Source organism: Cervus elaphus, chromosome 28, assembly GCF_910594005.1.
Source record: "Cervus elaphus chromosome 28, mCerEla1.1, whole genome shotgun sequence".
NCBI classification, from domain to species: domain Eukaryota; kingdom Metazoa; phylum Chordata; class Mammalia; order Artiodactyla; family Cervidae; genus Cervus; species Cervus elaphus.
This window is the reverse complement of record NC_057842.1, coordinates 46,850,739-46,856,738: the sequence shown is the minus strand read 5'-3', so window position 1 is coordinate 46,856,738 and position 6,000 is coordinate 46,850,739. Positions and strand designations below refer to the sequence as shown.

General features: G+C 40.3%; 1 non-coding gene across 1 annotated transcript; it reads left to right on the top strand.

The window, feature by feature from the left end:
- The first annotated feature begins 626 nt into the window (after positions 1–626).
- On the top strand, positions 627–752 carry LOC122685632. The gene has a single exon (XR_006338488.1). It is a non-coding gene; the product is annotated as a U6atac minor spliceosomal RNA (small nuclear RNA).
- The last annotated feature ends 5,248 nt before the right edge of the window (positions 753–6,000 follow it).

Here is a 6,000-nt window from a genome sequence, read left to right as displayed (position 1 = left end):
AATCCTTATAATCTCTTATTACATATTTTTAAATATTGCAGCGTGCAAACTCCTAGCGGTGGCATGTTCCCCAACTGGACCAGTTCCCCAACCCAGGCCCCCTGCACTGGGAGCTTGGAGTCCCAGCCACTGGACCATCAGGGAAGTACCTTTATATAATTTAAACAAAGGGCAGTCTTACAGAAACAAACCAAGAGTATAAGAGGTAAGATGCTTATCATCAGACTCTTTCCTCAGAGATTGACAATGCTGGCCAAGTAAGTGGAAAGAAACTGGAAGGAGAAGTTCAAGAGTTTGGCAAATGAGCAAGCAAAAACAGTAGAGGACCATATACCCACTTTATTTTGCTACCTCACCTGCATAATTATCATGGATGCAACTGTAAGGTGGTACTGACATAAATTCATTGGCCTACTCAATGGATTTGGTATCATGTGACTCTGTGGATGTCTTCAAACTTGTTCAATGCTCCATATGTACTGTTGCCAAACTTGTGCTTTGTTGGTTATAGGATAACTTTCTAGATAAAAGACTCATCCTCTGGTCAGAGAAATGGAGGAAACTATACTACTGTCTAACACAGTCAGGTCTTGCCTAATAACTAGGACTATCAAGAAACAAGCCTAGTGTTGTATGAAAGGAGAGAAGGTTAGCACTCCCCTTGACAAGGATGGAAGAGGCTCTCAGGCCTGAAAACACGCCTACGGTTAAGGCATTGCCACCTACTTCGTGACATCTAACCACTGTTTTTATGACAAAAACCACTACAATATTGTAAAGTAATTAACCTCCAACTAATAAAAATAAAAGAAACAAGCCTAGACCATCATGATTTTCATTCTGCCCATTAGGGCCTTGGAGCTAACTCCTAGACTAGAGATCAACAAACTGTATCTATAAAGGGCCATAGAGTAAATATTTTTAGATCTTTGTAGGCCCTATATTCTTCTCCAGCACATATTCTCCTTCACTAAAAAAAAAAAAAAAAAAAAAATGTTTCAACAACAATTAAACAATGTTAAAAAAAAATTCTTAGGTTAAATAGACAACAAGCCAGATTTGACCCTGGAAAATAGTTTATCAACTCCTGCCAGGAAAAAAGGTTAGAAGATTAGAGTTACTTGGCCTAAAGAAAAGTACTGGGATGAGGGCCTATCAATGAAAACCAGGGAAATATAAATAACTTTCTAAAGATGGGTGACTCTTTTTTTCAAAGGAATAATAAGGCCATGCTATATATGTTTTGTTTTTGACATTGTCCTTTGGAAAAGAATATGATATATCCATTCCATATGAGCAGCAACATTTATAGCAGTGTTTATTGCAAAGATTGAGGAGTAAATGAATAAAACAGACTCAGGTGGAGTATCATTATCCTCCTTGATTTTCTTCCTCACAGCAGAGCTATTTAAGCAACAATTCGAGAGAAGAAACTTTCTTCTTTGTTATGTGGAGAAAATCTGTTTGTGTATCATCAGTCAGCGTGATCAGCTCAGTCATATGAGACTCTTTGCAACTACATGGACTGTAGCCCACCAGGCTCCTCTGTCCATGGGATTTTCCAGGCTGGAACACTGGAGTGGGTTGCCATTTCCTTCTCCAGGGGATCTTCCTGACCCAGGGATCGAACCCGGGTCTTTCGCATTACAGGCAGACTGTTTACCATCTGAGTATAGGTGTGTGTATTTGATATAGGAAATAGATAAAATAAATGTCTATATATATATGTATATATAGAGAGACACACCTATAATAATGAATGTATAAAATATGTGTATATATAATTATATTTACATATTTTCTCTAGTTCACAGTTCCCACTTTTGCAGAACACAACTTTCATATATAATTTCAAAAGATACATAAAGGAGCTAACCGAGTATGATTGGATGAGTAGAAATGGTCATTGCACAGCCATCTAGTTCACTAGATTTTGCAATCAGTGCCTCCCACCCCGTAAGGTACCGGACACACCCATTCATGTAGCGAAGAGGTCTTCCAGTGTCACACTGTAGAACAGTATTCAGATCTGGAGTGAAGAGACTTCTGCACTTGCCTGTCAACCATTGCCAAGGTACACCTTGCTTATGTGCTAAGTCTCTTCAGTCGTGACTGACTCTGCGACCCTATGGACAGAAGCCCACCAGGCTCCTCTGTCCACGGGATTCTCCAGGCAAGAATGCTGGAGTGGGCTCCCATGCCTTCCTCCAGGGGATATTCCTGATGCAGGGACTGAAGCCACATCTCTTACATCTACCTGCATTGGCAGGCGGGTTCCTTACTGCTAGCACCACCTGGGAAGCAATGTACTGCTTAACTGTTTCTAATTAATCAACCTGCTGCTCCTCTTAGGGAAAGAAGTTTTTCATAAATGTTTGTATTTAAACTTATTATCAAAGACTGCCTGCTACAGTCTGTGACATGGCTTGCTACAAATGGATCCCATATGTGCTAATTACTGTACACAGAACACAGAAGCTATAGAGAGATTAGGGTAATGACTTGGATGGATGAACAAATAGGTCAGCAAGAGATGAGGGAACTGATTTGTCTAATATTAGAACCAAGTCCTACAAACCCCCTGTCTGAACTAAATCATTCAGTTGCTTCTGCAGCTTTAGAAGTTTAGAAGTATGATTTTAAACGTTCCAAGTTATGATTTTCAAGTGATGTGTCTCTGGGGAATTACAGGAGATTTAAAAACACACTATTTAACAACAATGCATTCCTGGGGGTTTATGATTTATCGAAAGATTTTCTCACTTCAGTCGCTCAGTTGTGTCTGACTCTTTGCAACCCCATGGACTGCAGCACTCCAGGCTTCCCTGTCCATCACCAACTCCCGGAGCTTAGTCACAGTTATGTCCATCAAGTCACTGATGCCATCCTCCCATCTCATCCTCTGTTGTCCCCTTCTCCTCCCACCTTCAATCTTTCCCAGCATCAGGGTCTTTTCTAGTGAGTCAGTTCTTTGCATCAGGTGGCCAAAGTATTGGAGTTTCAGCTTCAGCATCAGTCCTTCCAGTGAATATTCAGGACTGATTTCCTTTAGAATAAACTGGTTGAATCTCCTTGCAGTCAAAGAGACTCTCAAGAGTCTTCTCCAACACCATAGTTCAAAAGCATCAATTCTTCAGCATTCAACTTTCTTTATAGTCCAACTCTCACATCCATACATGACTACCGGAAAAAACATAGCTTTGAATAGACAGACTGTTGGCAAAGTAGTGCCTCTGCTTTTTAATATGCTGTCTAGGTTGGTCATAGCTTTCCTTCCAAGGAGTAAGCATCTTTGAATTTCATGGCTGCAGGCACCATCTGCAGTGATTTTGGAGCCCCCAAAATTAAAGGTTCTCACTATTTCCATTGTTTCCCATCTATATGCCATGAAGTGATTGGACCGGATGCCATGATCTTAGTTTTCTGAATGTTGAATTTTAAGCCAACTTTTTCACTCTCCTCTTTCACTTTCATCAAGAGGCTCCTTAGTTCTTCTTCACTTTCTATCATAAGGGTGGTGTCATCTGCATATCTGAGGTTACTGAGATTTCTCCCGGCAACCTTGATTCCAGCGTGGGCTTCTTCCAGCCCAGCGTTTCTCATGGTGTACTCTGCATAGAAGTTAAATAAGCAGAGTGACAATATACAGCCTTGACATACTCCTTTCCTGAATTGGAACCAGTCTGTTGTTCCATGTCCAGTTCTAACTGTTGCTTCCTGACCTGCATAAAGATTTCTCAGGAGACAGGTCAGGTGGCCTGGTACTCCCATCTCTTCAAGAATTTTCCACAATTTGTTGTGATTCACACAGTCAAAGGCTTTGATGTAGTCAATAAAGCAGAAATAGATTTTTTTTTTTTTCCTGGAACTCTCTTGCTTTTTCAATGATCCAACAGATGTTGGTAATGTGATCTCTGGTTTCTCTGCCTTTTCTAAATGCAGCTTGAACATCTGGAAGTTTATGGTTCATGTACTGTTGAAGCCTGGCTTGCAGAATTTTGAGCATTACTTTGCTAGTATGTGAGATGAGTACAATTGTGCGGGAGTTTGAACATTCTTTGTCATTGCCCTTTTTTGGGATTGGAATGAAAACTGACCTTTTCTAGTCCTGTGGCCACTGCTAAGTTTTCCAAATTTGCTGGCATATTGAGTGCAGCACTTTCACAGCATCATCTTTTAGGATTTGAAAGAGCTCAACTGGAATTTCATCACCTCCACTAGCTTTGCTCGTAGTGATGCTTCCTCAGGCCCACTTGATTTCGCATTCCAGGATGTCTGGCTCTGGGCAAATGATCACACCCTTGTGGTTATCTGGGTCGTGAAGATCTTTTTTGTATAGTTGTTCTGTGTATTCTTGCCACCTCTTATTAATATCTTCTGCTTCTGTTATGTCCATACCATTTCTGTCCTTTATTGTGCCCATCTTTGCATGAAATGTTCCCTTGGTATCTCTAAATTTCTTGAAGAGTTCTCTAGTCTTTCCCATTCTATTGTTTGCCTCTATTTCTTTGCCTTGATAGCTGAGGAAGGCTTTCTTATCTCTCCTTGCTATTCTTTGGAACTCTGCATTCAAATGGGTATATCTTTCTTTTTCTCCTTTACCTTTAGCTTCTCTTCTTTTCTCAGCTATTTATAATGCCTCCTCAGACAACCATTTTGCCTTTTTGCATTTCTTTTTCTTGGGGATTGTCTTGATCCCTGTCTCCTGTACAATGTCACAAACCTCCGTTCATAGTTCTTCAGGCACTCTGTCTATCAGATCTGATCCCTTGAATCTATTTCTCACTTCCACTGTATGATCATAAGGGATTTGATTTAGGTCATACCTGGACGGTCCAGTGGTTTTCCCTACTTTCTTCAATTTAAGTCTGAATTTGGCAATAAGGAGTTCATGATCTGAGCCACAGTCAGCTCCTGGTCTTGTTTTTGCTGACTGTATAGAGCTTCCCTACCTTTTGCTGCAAAGAACATAATCAGTCTGATTTCGGTGTTGACCATCTGGTGATGTTCATGTGTAGAGTCTTCTCTTGAGTTCTTGGAAGAGGGTGTTTGCTATAACCAGTGCGTTCTGTTGGCAAAACTCTGTCAGCCTTTGCCCTGCTTCGTTTTGTACTCCAAGGCCAAATTTTTCTGTTACTCCAGGTGTCTCTTGACTTCTTACTTTACCATTTTGTAAAGCTTTCATGATTTCCCCAATACCCACGATGTAAAGGCTGTACATGTGAAAATCCTCAGCAACTGCATGGGTTGCAGTCATGAACAAATATCAAAATATAACAGAAAGGTCTTCCTCCATAACATTTATCAGCAGATTGGGCTTTAGGATTTGAGTAGATAATATAAAGTGATAAGCAAGCAGCCAACACAGAGGGTTGGCTGCTGATTTAGGAGTCAAGGTGCACAGACTTTTAGTTCATCTCTGCCATCTAGGACTTTGTGAATTTAACACATTGAATCTCTCAGAGCCTCATTTTTCTCTTTATAAAACTGATTTCCTGTGTTAGGATCTATACCTTAGTTAATGCTAACATTATCTGAAAGAAGGAAAAGGAAAAGATTCTGTATTGTGCATTTCTTCCTGCCATTTGAAAGCACCCTTCTCAATTTTTCACCCACAAAAACAAAAATACCAGTTTCAGTGATAGAATGAGAAGTATCATTAGTTAAAAATACAAAACAAATGTTAAGCTACTAGGCAATATGATCTAACACTTGCATAATTTCCTAAACAACCACAGACCATCTCTGTATGTGCCACCCAGACATCTCCCCAGTATGGTAAGAATTAGTTCAAGGAGTTTAAATGAGACCAATTTTTACCACGATAGGAAAAATTAAAGGTTATCCACATGATTGGATGTAGCAGAGCCCTGTTGAGTCAAAACCAGCATTTAGACATGTCTGGACCAGACTTCTATCTTGTTTTTCTACTTTTCTTTTCTCCTCTGCCATCTCTGACACCTGCATAGTCCCCCTCCCTCCCAATCACATACCTGAAGC